The sequence below is a fragment of the Halyomorpha halys genome, unplaced genomic scaffold (genome assembly GCF_000696795.3).
Source record: "Halyomorpha halys isolate HHAL.00 unplaced genomic scaffold, Hhal_1.1 Scaffold619.1, whole genome shotgun sequence".
NCBI lineage: Eukaryota > Metazoa > Arthropoda > Insecta > Hemiptera > Pentatomidae > Halyomorpha > Halyomorpha halys.
The window spans coordinates 343,629-357,810 of NW_027110189.1; the positions used below are offsets into that span (position 1 = coordinate 343,629).

The 14,182-nt window shown below is 31.9% G+C and overlaps 1 protein-coding gene across 2 annotated transcripts in view; it reads left to right on the top strand.

Annotated features, from left to right (window-relative positions):
- LOC106684799 (nucleolysin TIAR) overlaps positions 1-14,182 on the top strand; it is a 511,771-nt gene that overhangs the window by 172,302 nt on the left and 325,287 nt on the right. The gene's annotated exons all lie outside the window — the stretch shown is intronic.

Consider the following 14,182-nt stretch of genomic DNA (forward strand, 5'->3'; position numbering starts at 1 on the left):
AAACTTCATCATTTAGACTTTATTAATTTAGTACGAAATTAATTTTAAATATATTAAAAATTGTAAGAAGTGTTATTATTGTTCAAATGCTCAGTCTGAAATATCTCAAAAGATCACTTTAAAATTTTAAATTGATCAGAAAACATTCGTTTATTGTGTGTATGACTAATTATTTAACTTTTCATACCTCAAACTTTATTAGTTTTGTAGTAAAAATTAAAGAAAATATCTGTAGCCTTCAAAGTATATTGACACACTAATTAAAAGTAAAAAAGAACACTATGAATGAAAAAAACAACTAAATTTAAAATTTTTAATAACTTTATAATAAAAATATTTTCAGTTATTGTGTAGCAATTTCGCTATTAATTTAGTTTTCTTCACATTATTTTTTACTTAACTTTCTATTGAAAAATCAATTATTATTTTTTATCAATTGTTTGAGAGTGGTTAATTTTAATAACAACGCAATTTAAAATAATCGTTTATTCTCAACATTATTATTTCATAAATTTTTAATAGGAAGCTGTTAAGGTATTATTATTATTATTACTGGTATTATTTTAGAGATGGTTTACTTAGGCCATTGACCTATATTAAAAAAAAATAGTGATATTTGACTTATCATTAATGAGGTATGTAAAAAAATATTAGTGTTGTGTGTGTGGGAATTATATTAAAAAAATTTTAGGATGTCTATTTGTTAGTAGCCTAAGTGCTGAAATGTTGGGGAGTAAAATATAATAATGTTGGGAGTAAACGATCAAATGAAATTTTGTTATAATATATATATAATAAATATATATATAATAAGATAGGTCTACAATAAGATATAATAGAAATTGTTTTCACTTGAAGGTAAATTAATTGTGCTATTTGGAATGGTTTGACAGCCTTTTGATGCTAAAAAGGTTCTAAGATGATCTGTTGAGTATCCTAGGTTGCTCTGAACGATTTACTATTATTTTAGTATTACAAAACTGCTATTACATATTACAATTACACGTTAATTTTCGATTTCAGCACATGAAAAAAGAAAAATAGATCTGCCAAAATAATTCAATTTAATTTTTGGTTTCGCATTTACAGGAAATTGTTTTCAACGTAGGCTTATAAGAAAAATTTACTAAGTCGATATAACAATCGAGTTATCAAATCGATATCCAGGGAAAGTCGTCCTTAGGAAGCTAATTCATAATCTAATTGAGGCTTGAGTAAAGAGAGCGATGGCTCTAGATAAATTTATTTAGGGGACACCCCGTGGCCCACACGGTCCGACTCTCTCCCTCCAACTTTTTTTTTATTAATTTTTTTTTCCCAGGTCGGTTTTAATTTGTATAACTACCCGGGCCTCTCTTTGCTTCTGGCTTAAATATTCTTTACTTGCAAAGTGTTTTAGTCAGTTTTTATTCCTTTTTCCAGTCTCGGGTTTGGGGTCAAACATTTTTTTAAAAATAGGATTTGTAGTTTTTAAAATTTTTGTCTGCAACAGTTTTTTTTTTTATTTATATATTGAACTGTATTTACATAAAAATACATCACGTAAATTTTATGCAAGATCAAAATACAGATTTAGACCGTTTGTCTAGTAAGTCTTGTAATAGTCGAAATAGACGTGTACTTTCCTGTCTTTTCATTCTTGTGTGAGGATTCCAGGTTAGTCGTTTGTCCAGTTGTAGTCCAAGGTAGCGGATCCGATTTACAGGGGTAATAGCAACGTTATTTAAAGGATAGCATAGGGCAATCAATAGGTTTACGACGAGGGTGAAGGTGATTTGATGGGATTTGTTGGGATTTATTTTTATCCTCCAATTACGTCACCATTCTTATACAAAAACACTCTAGCGCTCCAGAAAAGACGAAAAACGTCGATGACATTGCTGGTGTGTGATATTCGGAATCCAAACTTGTAATCTCGTATTATATGATAGGAATCCAGAATTGGGTATAAAAATATGAATCTATATCATATTTTTATATATACAAATCAATATAGCATTATCTTTTTTTTCTTTACTATTATTATTTAATTTTTTTTATTTAATTAAGTGTAGTTATTATTTATTTTTTTTAATTTATTTATTTATGTATATATTGTGTAAATGAGTAATTTAATACTAATAGTTAATGCTAAAATATTAGTGATATAAAACAATACCAGTAATGTTATAACTATTCTCATTCAAGTTTTATAAATTTGTGATGGGTAATATTTTGTTTGAAAAAACTATTAACGTTCTGTGAAGCAGGGGTTGACGACCGAAAGGCCACGCGACTGTACGGGTATATAAAATCAATTGTTCTCTTAAAGCCAAATATATTATATACGGGAAGAGTTTTCCCTAAAATTTTGTAAATGATGTATTTATTTCTCATAAATTAAATATTTTCCTCCTGAAAGAATTAGCTGGTGTGCTGTAATTAAGTACCCTCATTATGTGTATTAATGCTTTTTTATGATGTATTATTGTATTCATGATGTATAATTACAAAAATTCTAATAAGGATTAAGAATGGTACAAGATAGAGACTGGGCTTTCCTATGAGTCCAGGAAAATTGTGTTAGTCTTGATGTTGCCGTGAACTAATTTCTTTTCTTGGATTTTCTGATGATTATAAACTGTTTACCATTACCTAGAGATGCGTAGGCCTATTATGGCATATTTTTGGAATTCGACGCTATATTTAGATTTATGGCCAAGAATATTACTATTAGCTTTATTATTTAAATTTTTTTAATTTAAAAGACTTAACTCCACAAATTTTTTTCGTAACCTACTTTATTATTATTATATGCGTGTAATAAATACAAACATATTACAGCTAATGATATATGTATACTAATGAAGTATTGCTTTGGATTACCTTGTGCAATTATTAGTGTGTATGAGTTATATGTATTTGTACATCCTAAAGGAAATCTAGTTTTACACAGGGGATATTTTTTATGACACGGATAACTTGATAGTACCCAATAATTGTTCAGTGCAGTACACTTAAGTACCTATAGGAACCAATGAATGGATTGCAATTTTTTTTTTATTGATATTCTTATGTTAAGAAGCAAAAAGTGAATAAAAATAATAAAAGTGACTAAAAACCCTCAGGATTACTTTTTTTTATTTTTGTAGTCAGTGTTCTATTTTTTCAACAGCTAACATCCATCTTCTGTTAGAAAATAAATAACTAATAAATTAAATATTAAATTAAATCCGTATTACTACTTCCCATGAAGGGGCAGGCGTACAGTACTTTAGAAGGAAGTACTTTACTAGACCAACGGTTGTGCAAGGAGGTGATTTTGTAAGACAGCTACATTTTTACCTGATTAAGGATACCCACTTAATGAGGCTAGGTAGACTCCCCGAGGTCTTCTGAACCCACAGGGTTGGCTCGTGGGTACGGTGAAATAATCATCTACCAGAACCGGATTTGAACCCGGGTTCTTAATGTTAATAGTCCATTGCTTTAACAATGAGGTCACCACTGCCACTAAAAAATGTGGAACCCATTACGATTTTCTTTGTCATCCTTGCGCAAGGTATTTATTATCAGATAATTAATCAATAAACTATTCTTAAAACAGGACCAGCAAAGTCCTTACAGATTAGGTAATGGATATCAGAGGATTTTATTGAGGATAAAATCTGAAACTTTTTGTTGATATTTTGATTCAGTGATATCGTGACCCGCACGAGAAATTAAAAATTAAATAATTTTTGAAGTAGAGCAACATTGCTAAAACTTGAGTCATAACAGAACTCTGTGCGTTCAGTATTTTCCGAAATATAGTTTTTCAGTCACGAATATATATTTTTTTAAAACAAATTGACTGTTAATGAGTGATCACTAAATTTGGTGAAATAACATTAATCTTAATTATTTTCATCTCTTCAGTTCAGCTGATCAATAGTATTACATGATTAAGACATTAAGTTATATTGAACCTGAGTTATACTTATAGAAATGTTCTATGGAATATTTCTGAAACGATTTGAAGAGGGATTAATTTGAAGCTGGTTAAATGCATCATGCGTTAGTTTATAATGAGCAGAGTTAGAGATGCAGTTTTTATCAAACCTAACAGAATAAATTTATTTCATAAATTTCTGGTTGTTTAGAAATAAAAAATTTTTTTTTAACTATTTCTTTAAAGGTTGTAAAGTTCAAATGAACCATTATGTTCACTGTGTGATTATATAGATTAATCTGTTAGGAAATAGGGTTTATAAGCACTTGCATACCCCATTGGCATTATTCCCTCTAAATATATTAGCATCCATTATATTCTCCACCATCCTCTTCATTGCCATTGTACTAGGCATGGAAGGATCGTTACAGGTAATCCTAAATAGACGTTCAATTTTAGATAACCATTTTAGTATCACAGGTCAGGTTTCTACTGTTCAATAATATAAAATTATTTTGATCTGCTTTAACTTGAGGTTTATTACCAAGTCTGGAAGAAATCATGTAAATTATTCTTTTTTTTTTCTCAATAATTTATTTATTGATATTTACAACTGTATACACATATATACAAGTAAATTTGCTGTAGGTGACATAGTAACATGATAAAAACATGTGGATAATCTACCCACTGATAGAACTCAAATAACATTTCTAGAGAAGAAGATCTCGAGGCCATCTTCTTTTCAGACGCCTAGGAGGATTATTAGGTAATGAAGGATGAAACTAAACAAGTGGATTTGGGTGGTTGAGAAGTTTATTATGGAAGGAACGGTATCTGGTTCTGGCCAAATCGGCAATATATGGAATATTGAGTTCCTGATGGATTACTTGATTTGTGACAAAGTCCTTACTTTAAGCTTAGCATTAAGGATTTTACGAAGGATTTTGGACTGTAAGGATTGGATTCTGGAGGAATGGTTTGATGGAGCTACAAAGCTCAACTCCGTATGTCCAGAATCTATAAATTTAAACATAAAAATGGTAGATAGAATAGATTAAATTCCACCTGTTTCATAATAAAGTGCAAACTAAAATTATTAGACTTTTAGCTTATACTTGGTATAATTTTGTTGACTTAAAATTCTTTACTTTTTAACACCTGTGATACTGGTACTGGTTCTGGTATTTGGTGGGGGGAACAAGTCCGGCAAGTGGGCCTAGTGGTCCTTTTTGCCAACCCCTGGCGGCTACCTGAGTTGCCACCGCATACTAACCAATGTTGAGTGTCAAGATTCATTCTTGATGACCGCCGAAAAATAAATATTAACTGCCCCAGGTTGGAATCGAACCCACAACGTTCCGAACTCTTGGAACTGCGCCCCAATTCGCACAGCCCTAACACCTATGATAATACTAATAGTTGTATCCATCATCAAATAAAACGTTTATTATGGAAGGAACGGTATCTGGTTCTGGCCAAATCGGCAACATATGGAATATTGAGGTCCTGATGGATGACTTGATTTGTGACAAAGTAAGGAGCATTAAAGATTTTACGAAGGATTTTGAACTGTAAGGATTGGATTCTGGAGGAATTTGATGGTTTAGTGGAGCCCCAAAGCTCAAATCCGTATGTCCAGATAGGCCTTATAATAGTCAGGTAGTTTTTTTTTTTTTTTTTTAACTCTTTTTATATTTTAATATTAGATACATCAAGATTCATGGATACTTCATCGACTTGATTCAGTTTCTAAATATTTTCTAAAACACTTAGACTTTCTAAAACATTTAAAATTAATATTATGTAGATACCCCTTTAATGAAACTCATACTATATGGAGAGAATGGAAAACATTTACCAAAATGTGGAAAATCACTATTGGCCTGGAAAAAGGGCCACACTTTTGGCAAGAGCCCAACGCCTGAGGTCCACGATTCACGAGTTCCCATTGAGCTCTTGTGTCCCTGTCGCCAGTAGCTGCAGGGGGAGGGGCAAACTTTATGGAATTTATCTTTGGTACGTCAGAACGAAATGTGTGTCTTTCAGCGCTTGTTTTCGGCGAAAATACGTCAACATATCGTTGAAAAAATTTACTTACTACATACATATATTTAAAAAATAAATAAATAAAAAAGGGCTATTGACTTTTCTGTACTTTACATTCGAAATGTTTAATATTTTTTCTCACACAACAAAATCTTATATTTCAAATTAGGTGGTACACCAATATTATTTATGAATGATCCTTTAAAAATATATTTAAAATCATTTTAGTTATTATTAAACTGTAATAAAATTTTTTTTATACCCTCCTGAAACAATAGATTTAATATACATACGTATAACGGAGGTAATAAATGATATATGTATACCTGTGTAATGTAATAAGCAGTAATACATTATTTTTTTTTTCTAACCCTCCTATAATGATGTTATTGAATATCTGGTACATACATATAGGAGGTATGCTATATGTATATCTGGGTGATGATACCTTGGATTGCCTTTTGGCATTATAAGGAAATATTACTGGTTTGAGCAGTAATACAGAAATATTTGTTCGATTATTAAAATTAAGTTTCAGTTAGTTATTGTAGGAAGAAAAAAAAGTTATTGAAATATTTATTTCTTAAATTGTGTTGATTATTTTATTAAAAATTGAAATAATGTCTTTATTGATTTATTGTATTTTTTAAATTTTATTTGTTTAAGCGCTTTTTAGTGCTGGAAGTGAGGGAGCTCGGTGGATATGTTGCTTTGCTATTAACTACTTGACCTGGGTTCGAATTCAGCTGGGACAAATAGTTATTTATTCTGTTACAGTAACCGTGTTTCAACTCCAAATGAGTACGGAAGCTCTCCTGGGCCACAGAGCGCCTCTATAAAGTGGGTATCCTTAATTGGGAAAAATACCTGATGTTTGATCTTGATGTTGAACAATCACCTCCTTGTACACCCGTTGTTCAAAATACTACCTTGTAAGCACTGAACCCTTAAACCTTCTTTGGTTTGAGCTTTTTTTTTTCTTTTAATGCTGTTCAGAAGATCATTTTTTATTATTTTTATTATATGATGATTAAAATTACTAAATTTATAATTATATAATATAATTAAAATGAAACTTCTATTTGCTTGCCCTTAATAATAAAAACGTTAAAGGACGTGAATAATGTAATGATAGAGATTTATTTCTTCTTTATGTAGTAAAAAGACGTTATAGTATATGAATGTATATTTGAACACTAATACTTAATACCCCTAATTTGTGGCAGATTGTATTAACTCTCTTCCATTAAAAATTTTAAAGAAGGGCGAAACGTTAGTGTATAATACTTTGTTTTTGCGCTATTTTGAGGTTCAATTTTTTTTTTTTTTCATATAAACCTGATCTCATCTGTAGTTTTATAATTTATACAAATAGCCATAGTTTTATGGCATTTGGGTTATAGAAAAAAAGTAATACTAAAGTCCCAAATTGTTATAATAATATGCAATGAATTTTAAAGTTTTCAGGATACGCTTCAATAACTAGCCATGCTCCTGTAGAAGTGTTTGCAACGTTCTGCTCTTTCTGACTTACTACAATATAATAATCATGACGTAAAGCTATTTATTTTAAATTTATTATCCGAAATAATTTTTCTTTATAATCGTCCTATTATTAAAAAAAAATATCTATAAATTATCCATATGGAAAATATGGTTGAGAGTAAAGAACACAAATAAGTTTTGAACTTAGTAAGTCGGCCAGAATGTCTTGCCAACACCATGGCTAACAACAAAATCCAAGATAAGTACTAATAAATAGAAGAATGTATAGAATGATTAGAAAATAATAAAATTAATATTATGATATATAATTAATATAATATTAAATTAACATTATGGATACATAAATAGTGTTTACAGACATGAATCGTTTAAGTATTATAAAAATATGAGATGAGTAATTTTTTTTTTTTTAATAATTTATTTATTGTTATTTACAACTGTATACACATATATACAAGTACATTTGCTGTAGGTGACATAGTGACATGATAAAAACATGTGGAGAATCTACCCACTGATAGAACTCCAATAACATTTCTAGAGGAGAAGATCCTCAGACGCCTAGGAGGATTATTAGGTAATGAAGGAGAAGCCAGGTTAGAAACAAGTGGATTTGGGTGGTTGAGGAATTTATTATGGAAGAAATGGTATCTGGTTCTGGCCAAATCGGCAACATATGGAACATTGAGGTCCTGATGGATGACTTGATTTGTGACAAAGTAAGGAGTATTAAAGATTTTACGAAGGATTTTGGTCTGTAGGATTGGATTCTGGAGGAATTTGATGGTTTAGTGGAGCCCCAAAGCTCAACTCCGTATGTCCAGATAGGCCTTATAATAGTCATGTAGATCAGTCTTTTGTAATGGATTGGAAGTTTAGACATTTTGTCTAGTAAATGTTGCAATAGTCGGAATCTACGAGCAGTTTCTTGTCTTTTTAGTCTTGTATGAGGATTCTATGTCAGTAGTTTGTCGAGATGTAGTGCTAGGAATAAGTGGGGTATTATTAAAGGATATGAGTAAAATTAAAATTAAGTAAGAGGAAAGAACGATTTATGAGATATATGTGAAAATCAATGTACAGGGTATTAGTAAATGTGCAAAAATGAAAAATATTCAGACATGAAAAAAAAGAAAAAGAAAGGGAAATATAACGTATATATAGATAATTAAATATGTAAGTAAAATAATAGAATTAAGAAAATAAAAAGATGGATGGTTATATAATGCAAAATAATAAAGAAATATGAATATTAATATTTATGAATTATCCCTTTTCATTTCATTTTATTTGTTGTAGCTGTGTCTCCTTTTTTTATTTATTTTCTCGGTGAAAGTGAAACCTACCTTTCCCCCACTCCCACTTTTCCCTGAAGAGAAAGAAAAGGAGATAATAATGCAACCTGGCAGAAGATGACAAGTGCTCTCCCGGGCGCGGGAATAAAACGGCGGGACCGCCATTAGGGCGGGTTTTCATTAGGTGACATCTGGACCACAATGGGCGCAGATCATTGGCCATTTTTTCGGGCCATTATGATGCGCGGGTGATTGATGCGCCTAGGATTGATGCCCGCCTAATGAAAGGCCGACTCTTCCAATTATACTCCACGGCCACTACTATCGGTTTCCCATACATTACGCCCTCTGGAGGGAGGCTAGCAATTTATGACCGAATCGCCCCCCGCAGTTTTATATGACGCGGGTTGCGATAACGGTTCCGTATAATTCACCGCTTCCCTTCCGCACCTTCTAATTCTTCAGGTTTTATTGAAGCACTATTTGGATTGCAAATCTTACCATACTGGCTGATTTTAATGGGTGTGTGCCTGATGGCGTTACTCATAAATGCCTACTTATTCTTATTCAAGCGCTCATTATTTTATTGTATACATTTAGAGTTCTGCTACTTGCTTAAAGAGAAGTTTGTTTACTCTGTTTACCGTACATAACGATGATCTTCATATTTTTTTTGACGTTCGTTAATGGGCTATTGTGCAGTCAAATAGTCACAAAAAAATTGACTCTGGTGATTGGAGAGTTTGTCATACAAAAATTGATATGTGTTTCTTACCAAATCAACAATGTATACACTATTGATTTAGGTGCATTGAGGATTTTGAAAAGGGATTGGATACGAGAGAAATTCGATGGTTTAGTGTTGCCCCAAAGATCAATACAATAATCTAAATAGCCCTTGTAATTGTTTTGTAAATAAATCTTTTATAATTAATATATGAATATGAACTTTAGACCGTTTGTCTATAGTTTTAATATTTGAAATGTTTTATATGAGGATTCCAAGTTAGGCGTATACCAAAATGTAGTTTAGACTATAATATATCATTGGAGAGTACGGTATACAATTTCAGGGAAGTGCAGTCCTTCCTTTAATTAGTTCCTATAGAATAGTTTTCTGGAATGGTAATTTCAGAATGATGCTGTGTATTTCTAAGGATGGAATACTATAGGTGAGAGTGTTATTTGGAATGGAATGTTTAATTAACCTCCAATAAAGTCGATATGAATCGGATTAAGGATATCAGGACGTAGATCTATGATGCTGACTGAATATCTGGGATTTTTTTTTTACCAGATCTTAACCAAGTCCAGGGATTAGCAAAAAGTGGAAGATTTGAATTCCAGGTGCTTTTTAGTTGTCATCTCTAAAGGTTTGTCCCTAGCTGTAATTTTTAACAGTTATGTTAATAATATTTTTAATTTTTAAAGTCTCAGATCACCAGTTTGGATTCCGAAGGTCCCACTCCACTATCCAGCAATCCCATCGTGTGGTGGACGTTGTCTCGTCTTCTTTGGAGCGCGGAATATACTGCGCGGGAGTCTTTTTTTATATAGAGCAGGCTTCGATCGAGTCTGGCACCCGGTACTGCTTTACAAGCTCCGTAAATTCCTACCTCCCACATATTTTCTCATCATCCGATCCTTTCTCACTGAAAGGTTTTTCAAAGTAAACCATAATGGTTCCTATTCACCCCTTTTCTCTCAGTCCGCTGGTGTTCCTCAAGGTAGTATCCTCGGCCTCATCCTCTATGCAGTCTATACAGTGTTTACCGATTTTGTGTGCTTGCAGCTCAGAAATTGGAGGATAAAAATAAATCCCAACAAAGCCCTTCAACACACCTTTAGTCTTCGTCGTAAACCAGCCGACTGCCCCACAGTATACTTTAATAATATACCATGGACTACATCTGGACAAACGACTAACTTGGAATCCTCACAGAAGACTGAAAAACCAGGAAACTGCACGTCGATTCCTGAAAAAAAACAAAAAAACTTACCAGTCAAACGGTCTGAACATCCAATTCATTATAAAATATTTATAAAAAAAAAAATTATATTTCAACAAAAACTTTGGGGCCCCACTAAACCTTCGAATTCGTATCCAATCCTTACAATCCAAAATCCTTCGTAAAATCCTCAATGCTCCTTCCTTACTTTGTCACAAATAAAATCATGCATTAAGACCTTAATGCTCCATATGTTGCCGATTTGGCCAGAACCAGATACCGTTCCTTCCATTATAAACTCCCTAACCATCCAAATCCACTTGTTTCTAACCTTGCTTCCTCTTTCATTCCTAACTATCCTCCGAGGCGCCTGAAAATAAGATGGCCTCGAGACCTGCTTATGTAAAACCGTCATTAGAGTACTACCAATGGGAAGTTTTTCTACTTGCCTGTATCGATCCATTATAAACTAAAATCAAATTTACTGAATGTGTGTATATGAATGTACAGTTGTAAATAGCAATAAATAAATTTAAAAACAAATATTGATACGTTTCAAATAGTATGAAAAAACAGTCCTTTGAAATCTTTAATTTGATAAAACGGTCTTTGTTTTATATATACTCCTTAATACAAATACTTTCAGTCTACTTAGTTATGAGAATGTTAGGTTTAACACAATATTCATACGCCGTAAAGTTTAGCTTAATGGGGAAAAATCTTTCGTTATAAGTGAATGAAAACATTCAATTAAGATTTGAGTGAAAGGGGACGGAATTACCTCGTGGTCCCATAATGGCTGTTGAGGTGGGACTGATTTGCGACTTACTGCTTCCGTTTATCGACGTCCCGATGGAGTTTAGAGTTGCGTGAATTCCAGCTTTTGTGGATTTCCCTATCTAAAAAGAACTTCCTAGAATCTGTGACTTAATGTAAAAATAATATTGTATATTTGTTTATATAGTTGACCGTAAAAATTGATATATAGGAAGATGGTCAAGGTTGCGGTCAAAGGGGAAACAAAAATAGTTTACAACTATTTATTTTCCGACGTTTCGCCCCACTTTGCAGGGCTTCATCAGAGCTAAAATGATACAATGATAAGATACAATGAAAAGAATAAAAATACAAAGATAAGATATCATTATTATTATTTATTTATTTATTTATAATTATTCTTTCATTGACGTTTATTTAATCTCTATTTTTTTTATTGTATAAACATTGTATTGTTTGTATCGTATTGTTTTTGTTTTATGTACATCTCCTGTACTTTTTAACTTTATATTTTACGTATTTTTATTAAAAAAATTTTACTCTTGCCATTGTTACTTATCATTGTATCTTATCTTTGTATTTTTATTCTTTTCATTGTATCATTTTGTATCTTTTTAGCACTGATGAAGCCCAGTAAAGTGGGGCGAAACGTCGGAAAATAAATAGTTGTAAACTATTTTTGTTTCTCCTTTGACCGCAACCCTGACCATCTTCCTATACAGGAAAATAAATAGTTGTAAACTATTTTTGTTTCTCCTTTGACCGCAACCCGGACCATCTTCTTATATATAAAAATAATATTGTTCATTATGTGTATAGATTAAATTCCGAAGTATTTTAATAAATTTTACAGTACTGTATCTATAATGGAGCTAAAAATGTACAATACTTAGTAAAAATATGTTTTAGGGTTTTACGACTATTGCTGAACATACTGACATCAAAATTGAATTCTTTATACCACTTCATATAGAAATGACTGATATTATAAATAGTTTATAAATATTATTTATTCCATAACATTTTGTTTATTAGCTTCTTATATTTTTTCCAATATTTGAGTGAAATGCCTTATTTTCGATTCCTCTTTATATTTAAAAACATTTTGTAACCCAGAGAAACATTCACTGATTTTAGTTTTAAGTTAGTTTGCAGGCCGCAAATTTACTAAACAGGAATCTATTATTTCAAGTAATGTCAGTAACAGATTGATTGAATTCGTAAAATAAGTCGTTGCACGGAATTTCGTCCCTTTAGAAAGAGTAAGATGGCTGGGTCATATGATACGAATGCCGGAAGATGTAGTTGAGGAAGACCACACTTAATATGGCTAGACAAGATGGAGGAAATCAAGAAGAAAACGAGAATCAGAAGATGGCGGATGCTTTCCCGGAATAGGAGAGGGTGGAGAAAGTTGATAATGGTTCAGGAAAAAATTGGGACTTACGGAAAATATTTTGAACATTCTTTTCTACATAGTACCCTGTTTAATTTTTCTACGTCTTAAATCGTTGTATTCTTCACATTAAAAATTAGCCTTGTTTCACAACACGCTACATGAACATTTCAATAAATCTACACGCCATATGGCAACACATGACGTAACTTGGTATAGGCTGAAGAGGAGTTGGATGCGGGACCTCCTCATGTAATAAAATAATTTACTTAACGTGAGATGGATGCACCACTGGGTGCTATCTTCCACAAGCCAGCTCATGCCATGCATGAATAGATCTTTGCTGGTTGTAAATGTACATTTGCGGGTGTAAATAAAAAAAAAATGAAACATAAAAAAAAAAAATGGCCTAGCATTCCGTTTGAGGATAGAAGAAATTTTTAAAAATATTTCCCTTACCCCCTGGCTTTTGTAGTCGAAATTGTTTTGAAATTTTAGATTATGATTGATTCCCTCTCGCCATCAATGAGTTATTACTCCTCTCTCAGCTACAAGTCATTTCATGGCATATTAATTAGATCTACCTTAAAAAATAAAATTAAATTAAACAATCTATCCGTTATTGTAAGTTGATACTTTAAATTTAATCATTAATTATTTAAATCGTACTATTTTTTTTCTCTCTCCATATTTAGATCCACATCCCTCAAATACTAGATTGGCAATCAGCACATTTCTTGATAGATATATAAAACACATGACTTGAAAAAGTACAGATCTCTTGTAGTACTTTTTTGTGTTAGTAGCTCCCTCATCCATGCAAATTATAGCAACATAAAATGTGTTTAAAAAATATTTTTTGTTTATTGTCAATAAATACAAATGTAAAGTTTGTTTCATTTGACCAGCTTTTTAATTACTTCAGATAATTGCATTTTGTGATATGATTCTGTTTAGAACTAGGATCACTTCGTCTTCATTCAACTATGAACATATTTTCCTTACGCAAGGGGTCGCGAAGTAATCCACTCCTTAAAAAATCCCCTGTTCATCACGACTCTGGTAGAAACCTCTTTTTCTTTTTTTTTTTTTCTTTTTTTTATCATAATACTGGGAAGACGCTCGGTGGGTGCTGAATATTTCCCGGCTGCCGTCAAGATGTAAATGAGATGAAAGGGTAAAATTTGGCCTATCCGAGATAAGAAGTTATTTTTTGCGTGGGAGCTCCTAATCCCTCGCCAGACTGTGCCCTCCAAAACTAACTCCTCGAGGAGCCAATTACCTTGCCAAGTAGAGAAAA